This window comes from Oncorhynchus keta, unplaced genomic scaffold, assembly GCF_023373465.1.
Source record: "Oncorhynchus keta strain PuntledgeMale-10-30-2019 unplaced genomic scaffold, Oket_V2 Un_scaffold_515_pilon_pilon, whole genome shotgun sequence".
Classification (NCBI taxonomy): domain Eukaryota; kingdom Metazoa; phylum Chordata; class Actinopteri; order Salmoniformes; family Salmonidae; genus Oncorhynchus; species Oncorhynchus keta.
The window spans coordinates 253,752-277,368 of record NW_026290954.1 but is presented as its reverse complement, the minus strand read 5'-3'; the positions used below and the strand labels follow the sequence as shown (position 1 = coordinate 277,368).

At 41.5% G+C, this 23,617-nt stretch overlaps 1 protein-coding gene across 1 annotated transcript in view; it reads right to left on the bottom strand.

The window, feature by feature from the left end:
* The window catches only part of LOC118383443 (solute carrier family 35 member G2-like), a 28,029-nt gene extending 4,645 nt beyond the window's left edge, over window positions 1-23,384 (bottom strand). Inside the window, 1 exon segment of the mRNA XM_052516600.1 lies at window positions 23,171-23,384. The gene's annotated coding sequence lies outside the window, so the exon portion shown is untranslated.
* Window positions 23,385-23,617: the final 233 nt, after the last annotated feature.

Genomic DNA, 23,617 nt, shown 5'->3' with positions numbered 1-23,617 from the left:
CTGACTGGTGGTAATATACTGACTGGAGGGAATATACTGACTGGTAGTAATATACTGACTGGTGGTAATATACTGACTGGTAGTAATATACTGACTGGTAGTAATATACTGACTGGTGGTAATATACTGGTAGTAATATACTGACTGGTGGTAATATACTGGTAGTAATATACTGACTGGTGGTAATATACTGGTAGTAATATACTGACTGGTAGTAATATACTGACTGGTAGTAATATACTGACTGGTAGTAATATACTGACTGGTGGTAATATACTGACTGGTAGTAATATACTGACTGGTGGTAATATACTGGTAGTAATATACTGACTGGTGGTAATATACTGGTAGTAATATACTGACTGGTGGTAATATACTGGTGGTAATATACTGACTGGTGGTAATATACTGACTGGTAGTAATATACTGACTGGTGGTAATATACTGACTGGTGGTAATATACTGACTGGTGGTAATATACTGACTGGTAGTAATATACTGACTGGTGGTAATATACTGGTGGTAATATACTGACTGGTGGTAATATACTGGTAGTAATATACTGACTGGTGGTAATATACTGGTAGTAATATACTGACTGGTAGTAATATACTGGTGGTAATATCCTGACTGGTAGTAATATACTGACTGGTGGTAATATACTGGTAGTAATATACTGACTGGTAGTAATATACTGACTGGTGGTAATATACTGGTGGTAATATACTGGTAGTAATATACTGACTGGTGGTAATATACTGGTGGTAATATACTGACTGGTGGTAATATACTGGTAGTAATATACTGACTGGTGGTAATATACTGGTAGTAATATACTGACTGGTGGTAATATACTGACTGGTGGTAATATACTGACTGGTAGTAATATACTGACTGGTGGTAATATACTGGTGGTAATATACTGACTGGTGGTAATATACTGACTGACTGGAGGGAATATACTGACTGGTGGTAATATACTGACTGGAGGGAATATACTGACTGGTAGTAATATACTGACTGGTGGAAATATACTGGTAGTAATATACTGACTGGTGGTAATATACTGGTAGTAATATACTGACTGGTGGTAATATACTGGTAGTAATATACTGACTGGTAGTAATATACTGACTGGTAGTAATATACTGACTGGAGGTAATATACTGACTGGTAGTAATATACTACTGGTGGTAATATACTGGTAGTAATATACTGACTGGAGGTAATATACTGACTGGTAGTAATATACTGACTGGTGGTAATATGCTGACTGGTGGTAATATACTGACTGGTGGTAATATACTGACTGGTAGTAATATACTGACTGGTAGTAATATACTGGTGGTAGTAATATACTGACTGGTAGTAATATACTGACTGGTAGTAATATACTGACTGGTGGTAATATACTGGTGGTAATATACTGACTGGTGGTAATATACTGACTGGTGGGAATATACTGGTAGTAATATACTGACTGGTGGTAATATACTGGTGGTAATATACTGACTGGTGGTAATATACTGACTGGTAGTAATATACTGACTGGTGGTAATATACTGACTGGTGGTAATATACTGACTGGTGGTAATATACTGACTGGTGGTAATATACTGACTGGTAGTAATATACTGACTGGTGGTAATATACTGACTGGTAGTAATATACTGACTGGAGGGAATATACTGACTGGTAGTAATATACTGACTGGTGGTAATATACTGACTGGAGGGAATATACTGACTGGTAGTAATATACTGACTGGTGGTAATATACTGACTGGAGGGAATATACTGACTGGTAGTAATATACTGACTGGTAGTAATATACTGACTGGTGGTAATATACTGACTGGTAGTAATATACTGACTGGTGGTAATATACTGACTGGTGGTAATATACTGACTGGTGGTAATATACTGACTGGTAGTAATATACTGACTGGTGGTAATATACTGGTAGTAATATACTGACTGGTGGTAATATACTGGTAGTAATATACTGACTGGTGGTAATATACTGGTAGTAATATACTGACTGGTAGTAATATACTGACTGGTAGTAATATACTGACTGGTGGTAATATACTGACTGGTGGTAATATACTGACTGGTAGTAATATACTGACTGGTGGTAATATACTGGTAGTAATATACTGACTGGTGGTAATATACTGGTAGTAATATACTGACTGGTGGTAATATACTGGTAGTAATATACTGACTGGTAGTAATATACTGACTGGTGGTAATATACTGACTGGTGGTAATATACTGACTGGTAGTAATATACTGACTGGTAGTAATATACTGACTGGTGGTAATATACTGGTGGTAATATACTGACTGGTGGTAATATACTGGTAGTAATATACTGACTGGTGGTAATATACTGGTAGTAATATACTGACTGGTAGTAATATACTGGTGGTAATATACTGACTGGTAGTAATATACTGACTGGTGGTAATATACTGACTGGTAGTAATATACTGACTGGTAGTAATATACTGGTGGTAATATACTGACTGGTAGTAATATACTGACTGGTAGTAATATACTGACTGGTGGTAATATACTGGTGGTAATATACTGACTGGTGGTAATATACTGGTAGTAATATACTGACTGGTGGTAATATACTGGTGGTAATATACTGACTGGTAGTAATATACTGACTGGTAGTAATATACTGACTGGTGGTAATATACTGACTGGAGGGAATATACTGACTGGTAGTAATATACTGACTGGTGGTAATATACTGACTGGTGGGAATATACTGACTGGTGGTAATATACTGACTGGAGGGAATATACTGACTGGTAGTAATATACTGACTGGTAGTAATATACTGACTGGTAGTAATATACTGACTGGTAGTAATATACTGACTGGTGGTAATATACTGGTAGTAATATACTGACTGGTGGTAATATACTGGTAGTAATATACTGACTGGTGGTAATATACTGGTAGTAATATACTGACTGGTAGTAATATACTGACTGGTAGTAATATACTGACTGGTAGTAATATACTGACTGGTGGTAATATACTGACTGGTAGTAATATACTGACTGGTGGTAATATACTGGTAGTAATATACTGACTGGTGGTAATATACTGGTAGTAATATACTGACTGGTGGTAATATACTGGTGGTAATATACTGACTGGTGGTAATATACTGACTGGTGGTAATATACTGACTGGTAGTAATATACTGACTGGTGGTAATATACTGACTGGTAGTAATATACTGACTGGTGGTAATATACTGGTGGTAATATACTGACTGGTGGTAATATACTGGTAGTAATATACTGACTGGTGGTAATATACTGGTAGTAATATACTGACTGGTAGTAATATACTGACTGGTAGTAATATACTGACTGGTGGTAATATACTGGTAGTAATATACTGACTGGTGGTAATATACTGGTAGTAATATACTGACTGGTGGTAATATACTGGTGGTAATATACTGACTGGTGGTAATATACTGGTGGTAATATACTGACTGGTGGTAATATACTGGTAGTAATATACTGACTGGTGGTAATATACTGGTAGTAATATACTGACTGGTAGTAATATACTGGTGGTAATATACTGACTGGTAGTAATATACTGACTGGTAGTAATATACTGGTGGTAATATACTGACTGGTGGTAATATACTGGTAGTAATATACTGACTGGTAGTAATATACTGACTGGTGGTAATATACTGACTGGAGGGAATATACTGACTGGTAGTAATATACTGACTGGTGGTAATATACTGACTGGTGGTAATATACTGACTGGTAGTAATATACTGGTGGTAATATACTGACTGGTAGTAATATACTGACTGGTGGTAATATACTGACTGGTAGTAATATACTGACTGGAGGGAATATACTGACTGGTGGTAATATACTGACTGGAGGTAATATACTGACTGGTAGTAATATACTGACTGGTGGTAATATACTGGTGGTAATATACTGACTGGTAGTAATATACTGACTGGTAGTAATATACTGACTGGAGGGAATATACTGACTGGTGGTAATATACTGACTGGTGGTAATATACTGACTGGTAGTAATATACTGACTGGTAGTAATATACTGACTGGAGGTAATATACTGACTGGTAGTAATATACTGACTGGTGGTAATATACTGACTGGTAGTAATATACTGACTGGTAGTAATATACTGACTGGAGGTAATATACTGACTGGTGGTAATATACTGGTAGTAATATACTGACTGGTGGTAATATACTGACTGGTAGTAATATACTGACTGGTAGTAATATACTGACTGGTAGTAATATACTGACTGGTAGTAATATACTGACTGGAGGTAATATACTGACTGGTGGTAATATACTGACTGGTAGTAATATACTGACTGGAGGTAATATACTGACTGGTGGTAATATACTGACTGGTGGTAATATACTGACTGGTAGTAATATACTGACTGGAGGTAATATACTGACTGGTAGTAATATACTGACTGGTGGTAATATACTGACTGGTAGTAATATACTGACTGGAGGTAATATACTGACTGGTAGTAATATACTGACTGGTAGTAATATACTGACTGGTGGTAATATACTGACTGGTAGTAATATACTGACTGGTAGTAATATACTGACTGGAGGTAATATACTGACTGGTAGTAATATACTGACTGGAGGTAATATACTGACTGGTAGTAATATACTGACTGGAGGTAATATACTGACTGGTAGTAATATACTGACTGGAGGTAATATACTGACTGGTAGTAATATACTGACTGGTAGTAATATACTGGTGGTAATATACTGACTGGAGGTAATATACTGACTGGTGGTAATATACTGACTGGTGGTAATATACTGGTGGTAATATACTGACTGGTGGTAATATACTGACTGGTAGTAATATACTGACTGGTGGTAATATACTGACTGGTGGTAATATACTGACTGGAGGTAATATACTGACTGGAGGTAATATACTGACTGGTAGTAATATACTGACTGGAGGTAATATACTGACTGGTAGTAATATACTGACTGGTGGTAATATACTGGTGGTAATATACTGACTGGAGGTAATATACTGACTGGTGGTAATATACTGACTGGTGGTAATATACTGGTGGTAATATACTGACTGGTGGTAATATACTGACTGGTAGTAATATACTGACTGGTAGTAATATACTGACTGGTAGTAATATACTGACTGGAGGTAATATACTGACTGGTGGTAATATACTGACTGGTAGTAATATACTGACTGGTGGTAATATACTGGTGGTAATATACTGACTGGAGGTAATATACTGACTGGAGGTAATATACTGACTGGTAGTAATATACTGACTGGTAGTAATATACTGACTGGAGGTAATATACTGACTGGTAGTAATATACTGACTGGTAGTAATATACTGACTGGAGTAATATACTGACTGGTAGTAATATACTGACTGGTAGTAATATACTGACTGGTAGTAATATACTGACTGGTAGTAATATACTGACTGGTGGTAATATACTGACTGGTGGTAATATACTGACTGGTGGTAATATACTGGTGGTAATATACTGACTGGTGGTAATATACTGACTGGTAGTAATATACTGACTGGTAGTAATATACTGACTGGAGGTAATATACTGACTGGAGGTAATATACTGACTGGTAGTAATATACTGACTGGTAGTAATATACTGACTGGTGGTAATATACTGGTGGTAATATACTGACTGGTAGTAATATACTGACTGGTGGTAATATACTGACTGGTAGTAATATACTGACTGGTAGTAATATACTGGTGGTAATATACTGACTGGTAGTAATATACTGGTAGTAATATACTGACTGGTAGTAATATACTGACTGGAGGTAATATACTGACTGGTAGTAATATACTGACTGGAGGTAATATACTGACTGGTAGTAATATACTGACTGGTAGTAATATACTGACTGGTAGTAATATACTGGTAGTAATATACTGACTGGTAGTAATATACTGACTGGTAGTAATATACTGGTAGTAATATACTGACTGGTAGTAATATACTGACTGGTGGTAATATACTGGTGGTAATATACTGACTGGTGGTAATATACTGGTAGTAATATACTGACTGGTGGTAATATACTGACTGGTAGTAATATACTGGTAGTAATATACTGACTGGTAGTAATATACTGACTGGTGGTAATATACTGACTGGTAGTAATATACTGACTGGTGGTAATATACTGACTGGTGGTAATATACTGACTGGTAGTAATATACTGGTAGTAATATACTGACTGGTAGTAATATACTGACTGGTGGTAATATACTGACTGGTAGTAATATACTGACTGGTAGTAATATACTGACTGGAGGTAATATACTGACTGGTAGTAATATACTGACTGGAGGTAATATACTGACTGGTAGTAATATACTGACTGGAGGTAATATACTGACTGGTAGTAATATACTGACTGGTAGTAATATACTGACTGGTGGTAATATACTGGTGGTAATATACTGACTGGAGGTAATATACTGACTGGTGGTAATATACTGACTGGTGGTAATATACTGGTGGTAATATACTGACTGGTAGTAATATACTGACTGGTAGTAATATACTGACTGGTAGTAATATACTGACTGGAGGTAATATACTGACTGGAGGTAATATACTGACTGGTAGTAATATACTGACTGGTGGTAATATACTGGTGGTAATATACTGACTGGTGGTAATATACTGACTGGAGGTAATATACTGACTGGTAGTAATATACTGACTGGTAGTAATATACTGACTGGAGGTAATATACTGACTGGTAGTAATATACTGACTGGTGGTAATATACTGACTGGAGTAATATACTGACTGGTAGTAATATACTGACTGGTAGTAATATACTGACTGGTAGTAATATACTGACTGGTAGTAATATACTGACTGGTGGTAATATACTGACTGGTGGTAATATACTGACTGGTGGTAATATACTGACTGGTAGTAATATACTGACTGGTGGTAATATACTGACTGGAGGTAATATACTGACTGGAGGTAATATACTGACTGGTGGTAATATACTGACTGGTAGTAATATACTGACTGGTGGTAATATACTGGTGGTAATATACTGACTGGTAGTAATATACTGGTGGTAATATACTGACTGGTAGTAATATACTGGTAGTAATATACTGACTGGTAGTAATATACTGACTGGAGGTAATATACTGACTGGAGGTAATATACTGACTGGTAGTAATATACTGACTGGAGGTAATATACTGACTGGTAGTAATATACTGACTGGTGGTAATATACTGACTGGTAGTAATATACTGACTGGTAGTAATATACTGACTGGTAGTAATATACTGACTGGTAGTAATATACTGGTAGTAATATACTGACTGGTAGTAATATACTGACTGGTGGTAATATACTGACTGGTAGTAATATACTGGTAGTAATATACTGACTGGTAGTAATATACTGGTAGTAATATACTGACTGGTGGTAATATACTGGTAGTAATATACTGACTGGTAGTAATATACTGACTGGTAGTAATATACTGGTAGTAATATACTGACTGGTAGTAATATACTGACTGGTGGTAATATACTGACTGGTAGTAATATACTGACTGGTAGTAATATACTGGTAGTAATATACTGACTGGTAGTAACATACTGACTGGTGGTAATATACTGACTGGTAGTAATATACTGGTGGTATTATACTGGTGGTAATATACTGACTGGTAGTAATATACTGGTAGTAATATACTGACTGGTAGTAACATACTGACTGGTGGTAATATACTGACTGGTAGTAATATACTGGTGGTAATATACTGGTGGTAATATACTGACTGGTAGTAATATAGTAATATACTGACTGGTGGTAATATACTGGTAGTAATATACTGACTGGTAGTAATATACTGACTGGTGGTAATATACTGACTGGTGGTAATATACTGACTGGTGGTAATATACTGGTGGTAATATACTGACTGGTGGTAATATACTGACTGGTGGTAATATACTGACTGGAGGTAATATACTGACTGGAGGTAATATACTGACTGGTGGTAATATACTGACTGGTAGTAATATACTGACTGGTGGTAATATACTGGTGGTAATATACTGACTGGTAGTAATATACTGACTGGTAGTAATATACTGACTGGTAGTAATATACTGACTGGTAGTAATATACTGGTAGTAATATACTGACTGGTAGTAATATACTGGTGGTAATATACTGACTGGTGGTAATATACTGACTGGAGGTAATATACTGACTGGTAGTAATATACTGACTGGAGGTAATATACTGACTGGTAGTAATATACTGACTGGTAGTAATATACTGACTGGTGGTAATATACTGACTGGTAGTAATATACTGGTGGTAATATACTGACTGGTAGTAATATACTGACTGGTAGTAATATACTGACTGGTAGTAATATACTGACTGGTGGTAATATACTGGTGGTAATATACTGACTGGTGGTAATATACTGGTAGTAATATACTGACTGGTAGTAATATACTGACTGGTAGTAATATACTGGTAGTAATATACTGACTGGTAGTAATATACTGACTGGTGGTAATATACTGACTGGTAGTAATATACTGACTGGTAGTAATATACTGGTAGTAATATACTGACTGGTAGTAACATACTGACTGGTGGTAATATACTGACTGGTAGTAATATACTGGTGGTATTATACTGGTGGTAATATACTGACTGGTAGTAATATACTGGTAGTAATATACTGACTGGTAGTAACATACTGACTGGTGGTAATATACTGACTGGTAGTAATATACTGGTGGTAATATACTGGTGGTAATATACTGACTGGTGGTAATATACTGGTAGTAATATACTGACTGGTGGTAATATACTGGTAGTAATATACTGACTGGTAGTAATATACTGACTGGTGGTAATATACTGACTGGTGGTAATATACTGACTGGTGGTAATATACTGACTGGTGGTAATATACTGACTGGTGGTAATATACTGACTGGTGGTAATATACTGACTGGTGGTAATATACTGACTGGTAGTAATATACTGACTGGTGGTAATATACTGACTGGTGGTAATATACTGACTGGTGGTAATATACTGACTGGTGGTAATATACTGACTGGTAGTAATATACTGACTGGTAGTAATATACTGACTGGTAGTAATATACTGACTGGTGGTAATATACTGACTGGTGGTAATATACTGACTGGTAGTAATATACTGACTGGTGGTAATATACTGACTGGTAGTAATATACTGACTGGTAGTAATATACTGACTGGTAGTAATATACTGACTGGTGGTAATATACTGACTGGTAGTAATATACTGACTGGAATATACTGACTGGTGGTAATATACTGACTGGTAGTAATATACTGACTGGTAGTAATATACTGACTGGTAGTAATATACTGACTGGAGGTAATATACTGACTGGTGGTAATATACTGGTAGTAATATACTGACTGGTAGTAATATACTGACTGGTAGTAATATACTGACTGGTAGTAATATACTGGTAGTAATATACTGACTGGTAGTAATATACTGACTGGTAGTAATATACTGACTGGTAGTAATATACTGACTGGTGGTAATATACTGACTGGTGGTAATATACTGACTGGTAGTAATATACTGACTGGTGGTAATAAACTGACTGGTAGTAATAAACTGACTGGTAGTAATATAGTGACTGGTGGTAATATACTGACTGGAGGGAATATACTGACTGGTAGTAATATACTGACTGGTAGTAATATACTGACTGGTGGTAATATACTGACTGGTGGTAATATACTGGTGGTAATATACTGACTGGTGGTAATATACTGGTAGTAATATACTGACTGGTAGTAATATACTGACTGGTGGTAATATACTGACTGGTGGTAATATACTGACTGGTGGTAATATACTGGTAGTAATATACTGACTGGTGGTAATATACTGGTAGTAATATACTGACTGGTAGTAATATACTGACTGGTAGTAATATACTGACTGGTAGTAATATACTGACTGGTAGGTAATATACTGACTGGAGGTAATATACTGACTGGTGGTAATATACTGACTGGTAGTAATATACTGACTGGTAGTAATATACTGACTGGTGGTAATATACTGACTGGTGGTAATATACTGGTGGTAATATACTGACTGGTAGTAATATACTGGTAGTAATATACTGACTGGTAGTAATATACTGACTGGTGGTAATATACTGACTGGTAGTAATATACTGACTGGTAGTAATATACTGACTGGTAGTAATATACTGGTAGTAATATACTGACTGGTAGTAACATACTGACTGGTGGTAATATACTGACTGGTAGTAATATACTGGTGGTAATATACTGGTGGTAATATACTGACTGGTAGTAATATACTGGTAGTAATATACTGACTGGTGGTAATATACTGGTAGTAATATACTGACTGGTAGTAATATACTGACTGGTGGTAATATACTGACTGGTGGTAATATACTGACTGGTAGTAATATACTGACTGGTGGTAATATACTGACTGGTGGTAATATACTGACTGGTGGTAATATACTGACTGGTAGTAATATACTGACTGGTGGTAATATACTGACTGGTGGTAATATACTGACTGGTAGTAATATACTGACTGGTAGTAATATACTGACTGGTAGTAATATACTGACTGGTAGTAATATACTGACTGGTGGTAATATACTGACTGGTAGTAATATACTGACTGGTAGTAATATACTGACTGGTGGTAATATACTGACTGGTGGTAATATACTGACTGGTGGTAATATACTGACTGGTAGTAATATACTGACTGGTGGTAATATACTGACTGGTGGTAATATACTGACTGGTAGTAATATACTGACTGGTAGTAATATACTGACTGGTAGTAATATACTGACTGGTAGTAATATACTGACTGGTGGTAATATACTGACTGGTAGTAATATACTGACTGGTGGTAATATACTGACTGGTAGTAATATACTGACTGGTAGTAATATACTGACTGGTAGTAATATACTGACTGGTGGTAATATACTGACTGGTAGTAATATACTGACTGGTGGTAATATACTGGTAGTAATATACTGACTGGTGGTAATATACTGGTAGTAATATACTGACTGGTAGTAATATACTGACTGGTGGTAATATACTGACTGGTGGTAATATACTGACTGGTAGTAATATACTGACTGGTGGTAATATACTGGTAGTAATATACTGACTGGTAGTAATATACTGACTGGTAGTAATATACTGACTGGTAGTAATATACTGACTGGAGGTAATATACTGACTGGTGGTAATATACTGACTGGTAGTAATATACTGACTGGTAGTAATATACTGACTGGTAGTAATATACTGACTGGAGGTAATATACTGACTGGTGGTAATATACTGACTGGTAGTAATATACTGACTGGTAGTAATATACTGGTAGTAATATACTGACTGGTGGTAATATACTGTTTCTCGAGTGATATCAAATAATGTATCTGATATGTTAAAAACATGATTGTTTATGGAACAATTCACAAGAAATAAAGAAGCAGATGAAAATGTTTCTTTAAAATCTAAAATGTGAATATATTGTGCGGTCTTGGAGAGGAACAGCAAAGAGAGAAATACCATAGAAAGACAGAGGTCTTCCCACTGATGAAACAATTACATAATTCATAACTCACTGCCTCAGTGATCTCCTTTTCTGTCCCTGTCTTTCTCTCCCTGTCCCTTTTGCATCCCCCTCTCTGTCTGTCTCTCTCACTCTCTCTCCCTCTCTCTCTCTCACACACACACACACACACACACTTCTCCCCTCCTCTCTCACCTTCTCTTTCTCTTGTGTGGTCTCATGTCTATTTCCTATATATCCAGGCAGTGCTGGCTCAGCTGAGGCACAGAGAGAGGGGTAATGTAATGAAGCAGGTTGTGATGACGCTATAGGGGAGGGGGGACTCTTCTCTCTACCCTCCATAATGGACCAGAGACATAATTACACAGTTAAATGAGTCACATGATGTTTCCCTATTAGCTGCTTGACTGAGCGCCCAAAAAGATGCCACCCCTAGGGAGGGGAATGACAGCTCGATGCATGCTGCCGTGCACTAGCCTAGCCTACTAATGATAACTGCACAGAGAACAGAGAGGGAATGGGGCTGGAGTATCTAATGATAAGAAACATTTCTAGATGTCTCGTAAGAATCGAAATACATTGTGTTTAGTACAACAAAACACAGCAGACCTATCCTTGGTCTTATAATACATTAAATACTAACTGTAATTATGAATCCTCTCCTTGTGGGATGCTCAGTTCCATCCACCCCCATACTGCAGACGGAGGATCTTAATTTGATCACTCTTTTGTTGCTGAGAATTTTCTTGCGCAGTAGGAAATCCAAGCGTGTAGTGTATTTGAGGTTTAAATAGGCTTCTAAAGTTTGTGATTCTAATTTTAAATTTGACTTGATTTGCACTAACGAAAAAATGTATCAACCCCTACAAAAATGTCCATGAATTATAATCAACATAATAATTTACATTTCCTGTTGCTGTGGGATTATTTTTCTTCGGTAACAAACTGGCTCAAATTAACATCCTACATCTGTAGACATGAAACATCCCAACAACATGAAACCTCCAACCAGACCAGTTTCCTGCTCTCCTACCCATAACCAGTGGTATTCCTCTGAACCCTGGACATTTGGAAGGTAATGGAACTCAAAATACCCCATGACCAATACCTTCCCCATGACCAATACCTTCCCCATGACCAATACCTTCCCCATGACCAATACCTTCCCCATGACCAATACCAATACCTTCCCCATGACCAATACCTTCCCCATGACCAATACCTTCCCCATGACCATGACCCCATGACCAATACCTTCCCAATGACCAATACCTTCCCCCATGACCAATACCTTCCCCATGACCAATACCTTCCCCCATGACCAATACCTTCCCCATGACCAATACCTTCCCCATGACCAATACCTTCCCCATGACCAATACCTTCCCCATTCCCCCCATGACCAATACCTTCCCCATGACCAATACCTTCCCCATGACCAATACCTTCCCCATGACCAATACCTTCCCCATGACCAATACCTTCCCCATACCTTTCCCCATGACCAATACCTTCCCCATGACCAATACCTTCCCCATGACCAATACCTTCCCCATGACCAATACCTTCCCCATGACCAATACCTTCCCCATGACCAATACCTTCCCCATGACCAATACCTTCCCCATGACCAATACCTTCCCCATGACCAATTTCCCCATGACCAATACCTTCCCCATGACCAATACCTTCCCCATGACCAATACCTTCCCCATGACCAATACCTTCCCCAATGACCAATACCTTCCCCATGACCAATACCTTCCCCATGACCAATACCTTCCCCATGACCAATACCTTCCCCATGACCAATACCTTCCCCCAATGACCAATACCTTCCCCATGACCAATACCTTCCCCAATACCAATACCTTCCCCATGACCAATACCTTCCCCATGACCAATACCTTCCCATGACCAATACCTTCCCCATGACAATGACCAATACCTTCCCCATGACCAATACCTTCCCCATGACCCCTTCCCCATGACCAATACCTTCCCCATGACCAATACCTTCCCCCCATGACCAATACCTTCCCCCCCATGACCAATACCTTCCCCATGACCAATACCTTCCCCATGACCAATACCTTCCCCATGACCAATACCTTCCCTTCCCCATGACCAATACCAATACCTTCCCAATACCATACCAATACCTTCCCCATGACCAATACCTTCCCCATGACCAATACCTTCCCCATGACCAATACCTTCCCATGACCAATACCTTCCCCATGACCAATACCTTCCCCATGACCAATACCTTCCCCAATGACCAATACCTTCCCCAATACCAATACCTTCCCCATGACCAATACCTTCCCAATGACCAATACCTTCCCCATGACCAATACCTTCCCCATGACCAATACCTTCCCCATGACCAATACCTTCCCCATGACCAATACCTTCCCCATGACCAATACCTTTCCCCATGACCAATACCTTCCCCATGACCAATACCAATACCTTCCCCATGACCAATACCATTATACCTTCCCCATACCTTCCCCATGACCAATACCAATACCTTCCCCATGACCAATACCTTCCCCATGACCAATACCTTCCCCAATACCAATACCTTCCCAATGACCAATACCTTCCCCATGACCAATACCTTCCCCATGACCAATACCTTCCCCATGACCAATACCAACCAATACCTTCCCCATGACCAATACCAATACCTTCCCCATGACCAATACCAACCAATACCTTCCCCATGACCAATACCTTCCCCATGACCAATACCTTCCCCCAATACCAATACCTTCCCCATGACCAATACCTTCCCCATGACCAATACCTTTCCCCATGACCAATACCTTCCCAATGACCAATACCTTCCCCATGACCAATACCCCCATTCCCCCCATGACCAATACCAATACCTTCCCCATGACCAATACCTTCCCCCGCGACCAATTTCCCCATGACCAATACCTTCCCCATGACCAATACCTTCCCCCATGACCAATACCTTCCCCATGACCAATACCAATACCTTCCCCATGACCAATACCTTCCCCATGACCAATACCTTCCCCAATACCAATACCTTCCCCATGACCAATACCTTCCCCATGACCAATACCTTCCCCATGACCAATACCTTCCCCATGACCAATACCTTCCCCATGACCAATACCTTCCCCAATGACCAATACCAATACCTTCCCCATGACCAATACCTTCCCCAATACCAATACCAATACCTTCCCCCCATGACCAATACCTTCCCCATACCAATACCAATACCTTCCCCATGACCAATACCTTCCCCATGACCAATACCTTCCCAATGACCAATACCTTCCCCATGACCAATACCTTCCCCATGACCAATACCAATACCTTCCCCATGACCAATACCAATACCTTCCCCATGACCAATACCAATACCTTTCCCCATGACCAATACCTTCCCAATGACCAATACCTTCCCCATGACCAATACCAATACCTTCCCCATGACCAATACCAATACCTTCCCCATGACCAATACCTTCCCCATGACCAATACCTTCCCCATGACCAATACCTTCCCACCTTCCCCATGACCAATACCTTCCCCATGACCAATACCTTCCCCAATACCAATACCAATACCTTCCCCCCATGACCAATACCTTCCCCATGACCAATACCTTCCCCATGACCAATACCTTCCCATGACCAATACCTTCCCAATGACCAATACCTTCCCCATGACCAATACCAATACCTTCCCCATGACCAATACCTTCCCCATGACCCTTCCCCATGACCAATACCTTCCCATGACCAATACCTTCCCCATGACCAATACCAATGACCAATACCTTCCCCATGACCAATACCAATACCTTCCCAATGACCAATACCTTCCCCATGACCAATACCTTCCCCATGACCAATACCTTCCCCATGACCAATACCTTCCCCATGACCAATACCTTCCCCATGACCAATACCTTCCCCATGACCAATACCTTCCCCATGACCAATACCAATACCTTCCCATGACCAATTTTCCCCATGACCAATACCTTCCCCATGACCAATACCTTCCCCATGACCAATACCTTCCCCCATGACCAATACCTTCCCCATGACCAATACCTTCCCCCCCATGACCATGACCAATACCTTCCCCATGACCAATACCTTCCCATGACCAATACCAATACCTTCCCCATGACCAATACCTTCCCCATGACCAATACCTTTCCCATGACCAATACCTTCCCATGACCAATACCAATACCTTCCCCATGACCAATACCAATACCTTCCCCCCATGACCAATACCTTCCCCCTGACCAATACCTTCCCCATGACCAATACCTTCCCCATGACCAATACCAATACCTTTCCCCATGACCATGACCAATACCTTCCCCATGACCAATACCTTCCCATGACCAATACCTTCCCCATGACCAATACCTTCCCCATGACCAATACCTTCCCCATGACCAATACCTTCCCCAATACCAATACCAATACCTTCCCCATGACCAATACCTTCCCCATACCTTCCCCATGACCAATACCAACCACCTTCCCCATGACCAATACCTTCCCCATGACCAATACCTTCCCCATGACCAATACCTTCCCCATGACCAATACCTTCCCAATGACCAATACCTTCCCCATGACCAATACCTTCCCCATGACCAATACCTTCCCCATGACCAATACCTTCCCCATGACCAATACCTTCCCCATGACCAATACCTTCCCCATGACCAATACCTTCCCCATGACCAATACCTTGACCCCTTCCCCATGACCAATACCTTCCCCATGACCAATACCTTCCCCATGACCAATACCTTCCCCATGACCAATACCTTCCCCATGACCAATACCTTCCCCATGACCAATACCTTCCCCATGACCAATACCAATACCTTCCCCATGACCAATACCTTCCCCATGACCAATACCTTCCCCATGACCAATACCTTCCCCATGACCAATACCTTCCCCATGACCAATACCTTCCCCATGACCAATACCTTCCCCATGACCAATACCTTCCCCATGACCAATACCTTCCCCATGACCAATACCTTCCCCATGACCAATACCTTCCCCATGACCAATACCTTCCCCATGACCAATACCAATACCTTCCCCATGACCAATACCTTCCCCATGACCAATACCTTCCCCATGACCAATACCTTCCCCATGACCAATACCAATACCTTCCCCATGACCAATACCTTCCCCCATGACCAATACCTTCCCCATGACCAATACCAATACCTTCCCCAACCACCTTCCCCATGACCAATACCTTCCTCCCATGACCAATACCTTCCCATGACCAATACCTTCCCCATGACCAATACCTTCCCCATGACCAATACCTTCCCCATACCTTCCCCCATGACCAATACCAATACCTTCCCCATGACCAATACCTTCCCCATGACCAATACCTTCAACATGACCAATACCTTCCCCATGACCAATACCAATACCTTCCCCATGACCAATACCTTCCCCATGACCAATACCTTCCCCATGACCAATACCTTCCCCATGACCAATACCAATACCTTCCCCATGACCAATACCAATACCTTCCCCATGACCAATACCTTCCCCATGACCAATACCTTCCCCATGACCAATACCTTCCCCATGACCAATACCTTCCCCATGACCAATACCAATACCTTCCCCATGACCAATACCTTCCCCATGACCAATACCTTCCCCATGACCAATACCTTCCCCATGACCAATACCTTCCCCATGACCAATACCTTCCCCATGACCAATACCTTCCCAATGACCAATACCTTCCCCATGACCAATACCTTCCCCATGACCAATACCTTCCCCATGACCAATACCTTCCCCATGACCAATACCTTCCCCATGACCAATACCTTCCCCATGACCAATACCTTCCCCCAATACCTTCCCATGACCAATACCTTCCCATAATACCTTCCCCATGACCAATACCTTCCCCATGACCAATACCTTCCCCATGACCAATACCTTCCCCCAATGACCAATACCTTCCCCATGACCAATACCTTCCCATGACCAATACCTTCCCCATGACCAATACCTTCCCCATGACCAATACCTTCCCCATGACCAATACCTTCCCCATGACCAATACCTTCCCCATGACCAATACCTTCCCCATGACCAATACCTTCCCCATGACCAATACCTTCCCCATGACCAATACCTTCCCCATGACCAATACCTTCCCCATGACCAATACCTTACCAATACCTTCCCCATGACCAATACCTTCCCCATGACCAATACCTTCCCCATGACCAATACCTTCCCCATGACCAATACCAATACCTTCCCCATGACCAATACCTTCCCCATGACCAATACCTTCCCCCATGACCAATACCAATACCTTCCCCATGACCAATACCTTCCTCATGACCAATACCTTCCCCATGACCAATACCTTCCCCATGACCAATACCTTCCCCATGACCAATACCAATACCTTCCCCATGACCAATACCAATACCAATACTTCCCCATGACCAATACCTTCCCCATGACCAATACCTTCCCCATGACCAATACCAACCAATACCTTCCCCATGACCAATACCAATACCTTCCCCATGACCAATACCTTTCCCCATGACCAATACCTTCCCCATGACCAATACCTTCCCCATGACCAATACCTTCCCCCCATGACCAATACCTTCCCCATGACCAATACCTTCCCCATGACCTTCCCCATGACCAATACCTTCCCCATGACCAATACCAATACCTTCCCCATGACCAATACCTTCCCCCCCATGACCAATACCTTCCCCATGACCAATACCTTCCCCCATGACCAATACCTTCCCCATGACCAATACCTTCCCCATGACCAATACCAATACCTTCCCCATGACCAATACCAATACCTTCCCCATGACCAATACCTTCCCCATGACCAATACCTTCCCCATGACCAATACCTTCCCCATGACCAATACCTTCCCCATGACCAATACCTTCCCCATGACCAATACCTTCCCCATGACCAATACCTTCCCCATGACCAATACCTTCCCCAATACCAATACCTTCCCCATGACCAATACCTTCCCCATGACCAATACCTTCCCCATGACCAATACCTTCCCCATGACCAATACCAATACCTTCCCCATGACCAATACCAATACCTTCCCAATGACCAATACCTTCCCCATGACCAATACCTTCCCCATGACCAATACCTTCCCATGACCAATACCAATACCTTCCCCATGACCAATACCTTCCCCATGACCAATACCTTCCCCATGACCAATACCTTCCCCATGACCAATACCTTCCCCATGACCAATACCTTCCCATGACCAATACCTTCCCCATGACCAATACCTTCCCCAATACCAATACCTTCCCCATGACCAATACCTTCCCCATGACCAATACCTTCCCCATGACCAATACCTTCCCCATGACCAATACCTTCCCCATGACCAATACCAATACCTTCCCCATGACCAATACCTTCCCCATGACCAATACCTTCCCCATGACCAATACCTTCCCCATGACCAATACCTTCCCCATGACCAATACCTTCCCCATGACCAATACCTTCCCCATGACCAATACCAATACCTTCCCCATGACCAATACCAATACCTTCCCCATTACCAATACCTTCCCCATGACCAATACCTTCCCCATGACCAATACCTTCCCCATGACCAATACCAATACCTTCCCCATGACCAATACCTTCCCCATGACCAATACCTTCCCCATGACCAATACCTTCCCCATGACCAATACCTTCCCCATGACCAATACCTTCCCCATGACCAATACCAATACCTTCCCCATGACCAATACCTTCCCCAATACCAATACCTTCCCCATGACCAATACCTTCCCCATGACCAATACCTTCCCCATGACCAATACCTTCCCCATGACCAATACCAATACCTTCCCCATGACCAATACCTTCCCCATGACCAATACCTTCCCCATGACCAATACCTTCCCCATGACCAATACCAATACCTTCCCCATGACCAATACCTTCCCCATGACCAATACCAATACCTTCCCCATGACCAATACCTTCCCCATGACCAATACCTTCCCCATGACCAATACCAATACCTTCCCCATGACCAATACCTTCCCCATGACCAATACCAATACCTTCCCCATGACCAATACCTTCCCCATGACCAATACCAATACCTTCCCCATGACCAATACCAATACCTTCCCATGACCAATACCTTCCCCATGACCAATACCTTCCCCATGACCAATACCTTCCCCATGACCAATACCTTCCCCATGACCAATACCTTCCCCATGACCAATACCTTCCCCATGACCAATACCTTCCCATGACCAATACCTTCCCCATGACCAATACCTTCCCCATGACCAATACCAATACCTTCCCCATGACCAATACCAATACCTTCCCCATGACCAATACCAATACCTTCCCCATGACCAATACCAATACCTTCCCCATGACCAATACCTTCCCCATGACCAATACCAATACCTTCCCCATGACCAATACCTTCCCCATGACCAATACCTTCCCCATGACCAATACCTTCCCCATGACCAATACCTTCCCCATGACCAATACCTTCCCCAATACCAATACCTTCCCCATGACCAATACCTTCCCCATGACCAATACCTTCCCCATGACCAATACCTTCCCCATGACCAATACCTTCCCCATGACCAATACCAATACCTTCCCCATGACCAATACCTTCCCCATGACCAATACCTTCCCCATGACCAATACCTTCCCATGACCAATACCTTCCCCATGACCAATACCTTCCCCATGACCAATACCTTCCCCATGACCAATACCTTCCCCATGACCAATACCAATACCTTCCCCATGACCAATACCTTCCCCATGACCAATACCTTCCCCATGACCAATACCTTCCCCATGACCAATACCTTCCCCATGACCAATACCAATACCTTCCCCATGACCAATACCAATACCTTCCCCATGACCAATACCTTCCCCATGACCAATACCTTCCCCATGACCAATACCTTCCCCATGACCAATACCTTCCCATGACCAATACCTTCCCAATGACCAATACCTTCCCCATGACCAATACCTTCCCCATGACCAATACCAATACCTTCCCCATGACCAATACCTTCCCCATGACCAATACCTTCCCCATGACCAATACCTTCCCCATGACCAATACCAATACCTTCCCCATGACCAATACCTTCCCCATGACCAATACCTTCCCCATGACCAATACCAATACCTTCCCCATGACCAATACCTTCCCCATGACCAATACCTTCCCCATGACCAATACCTTCCCCATGACCAATACCTTCCCCATGACCAATACCTTCCCCATGACCAATACCTTCCCCATGACCAATACCTTCCCCATGACCAATACCTTCCCCATGACCAATACCAATACCTTCCCCATGACCAATACCTTCCCCATGACCAATACCTTCCCCATGACCAATACCAATACCTTCCCCATGACCAATACCTTCCCCATTACCAATACCAATACCTTCCCCATGACCAATACCTTCCCCATGACCAATACCTTCCCCATGACCAATACCTTCCCCATGACCAATACCTTCCCCATGACCAATACCTTCCCCATGACCAATACCTTCCCCATGACCAATACCTTCCCCATGACCAATACCTTCCCCATGACCAATACCTTCCCCATGACCAATACCAATACCTTCCCCATGACCAATACCAATACCTTCCCCATGACCAATACCTTCCCCATGACCAATACCTTCCCCATGACCAATACCAATACCTTCCCCATGACCAATACCTTCCCCATGACCAATACCTTCCCCATGACCAATACCTTCCCCATGACCAATACCAATACCTTCCCCATGACCAATACCTTCCCCATGACCAATACCTTCCCCATGACCAATACCTTCCCATGACCAATACCAATACCTTCCCCATGACCAATACCTTCCCCATGACCAATACCTTCCCCATGACCAATACCTTCCCCATGACCAATACCTTCCCCATGACCAATACCTTCCCCATGACCAATACCTTCCCCAATACCAATACCTTCCCCATGACCAATACCTTCCCCATGACCAATACCAATACCTTCCCCATGACCAATACCTTCCCCATGACCAATACCTTCCCCATGACCAATACCTTCCCCATGACCAATACCTTCCCCATGACCAATACCTTCCCCATGACCAATACCTTCCCCATGACCAATACCTTCCCCATGACCAATACCAATACCTTCCCCATGACCAATACCTTCCCCATGACCAATACCTTCCCCATGACCAATACCTTCCCAATGACCAATACCTTCCCCATGACCAATACCAATACCCATGACCAAATTAACATCCGTTACGATTTCTAACAGAAATCCACTTCAGCTATAAGCTATTTCTCCCGCCCCAAGGTGGTGGTTTCCAGCCCCATGCAGCCCAACTCTTGATAATAATGGATTAACAGCTAGAGAATGAAAAGCCCACCTTGGCTATACCAAACTGGAAGTATGGCCAACACTCTGTAATCTCAGTTCCTACCACAAGGGGGAAGGGGCAGAGATATGTGCCTTCCTATCTGACAAACCCCCCAAACACATCATCTCTGTCTCTTTTTCTCTGTCTCTCCCTCCCTCTGTCTCTATATATCTCTGTCTCTCTCCGCTACCACCACCCTCTCATCTCTGATACATTGCCTTCTGGTCAAACATTCACATATTTGATTATTATAAGTAAAAAAAAACTGATTTGCTTTATATTTCAAGTAGCCTATGTCTGGAAAAGCTTGACGAGTATTTATTCATTTAGGTGGAAACCCTCACAAAACACAATTTGCTCGAGGAAAAAGTGGTATTTTGAGAGGGTAGAATTCATAATCAAACGTAGGAAAAGGGAGAAATCCCAATTTCATCAGGGAGTTCTTGGATAAGTAACGGAACCAACCTTGAACCAATCTCGATTCACAATCAAATAATCTCATGAATTACATTAATATAAACTTCACGCATAAAGCTTCAAATGACAGAGTGGCAATACTTTTGATATTTACGCATGCACACTACTCGTGCGCAATTCGTTAACATCTGACGTCAACGTGTGCCCGTTTCGAACGTTCCGGTTTGTCTGCAACAATATATAAATCTAAAATATGTCAATTTCCTGAGAAAGCCTGTCATTATAACATAATGTAATAATGTTGTGGCAGTATAGAGTAGCCTATCGCCATAGGTCTGGTCAAACATAACTACATATCCAGTGCACAATTATATTATTTTAAAAAACGAATAAAATAATATTCTGTAAAAATGTGAAATATCACTTACCCTTTCCCTAAAAGAAGTTCCTATCGACGGAAAAGCTTCTGTTCTGTAAATCTGGGGAACTGTGCTTGCCGTTTCTCCATCTTCCCGTGGAGTGGATACTGCACGTCTTTAAACAGACAAGGCGGTCTGTCTGTGTGCGAGACAGGAGAAGTTCTCCACTGACGTTAGATGGGAGCGAGTGAAAGAATGGCTGGAACCGATGGAAGAAGGAAGCTACAGCGTCTCCCCCCTCTCAAAACATTACACACCAAGACCACCACTACGAAAAATGTCACCAACTACCATGGGTTGGGGGGATGGGGATGTGTGTGTCCAACCTGGTCTCAAAGCATTTGGTGTTATTCTGCATGTAAATTCCCGATACACTCATCTATGATATTTAACTAGGCAAGTCAGTTAAGAACAAATTCTTATTTTCAATGACAGCCTTGGAAGAGTGGGTTAACT